This window comes from Pediculus humanus, genomic scaffold, assembly GCF_000006295.1.
Source record: "Pediculus humanus corporis 1103172107475 genomic scaffold, whole genome shotgun sequence".
Taxonomy (NCBI): domain Eukaryota; kingdom Metazoa; phylum Arthropoda; class Insecta; order Psocodea; family Pediculidae; genus Pediculus; species Pediculus humanus.
In genome coordinates, this window is record NW_002987093.1 from 724,080 (window position 1) to 724,604 (window position 525).

Here is a 525-nt window from a genome sequence, read left to right on the forward strand (position 1 = left end):
AGACGGTCAAACCGTCTCCCCCCCGCTGTTGTTGTTGTTTTTGTCGTCGTCGTTTTGCTGCTGGGATTGTTTGCCTTGATGTCGTGTCATTTTGTTTGCTTTAATCTTTTCATTAAGGACTCTCGGGGGGCCAATATTTGCACGTATATAAAAAAAAAAACTTTATGGTGTATCACGATTGCGGTTTTTTTTTTCCTGTGAAAAAAAAAAAAAAAATCTTAGGTATAGGTTCAATCGTAGGTAGGGCGGTGATGGTTAGAAAAAGTTATTACTCTGTTAAATCGCCATGTAATTTTTTCATACGATGATGATGATGATGATGATGATGATGATGATTACTATTACCGGTTATGAATGAATCATTTTATACCAAAAATGATTCATTTTAAATTTGTAAAAAACATAACAACGCGGTGTCAACCATGTTTTTCACAAAAAAAAAGAGAGAAATGATGTTGTCTGTTTGTAGTAGATTTTACCGAAAATAATAATTTTCGTTATGACGTAATCGATTATTATTATTAT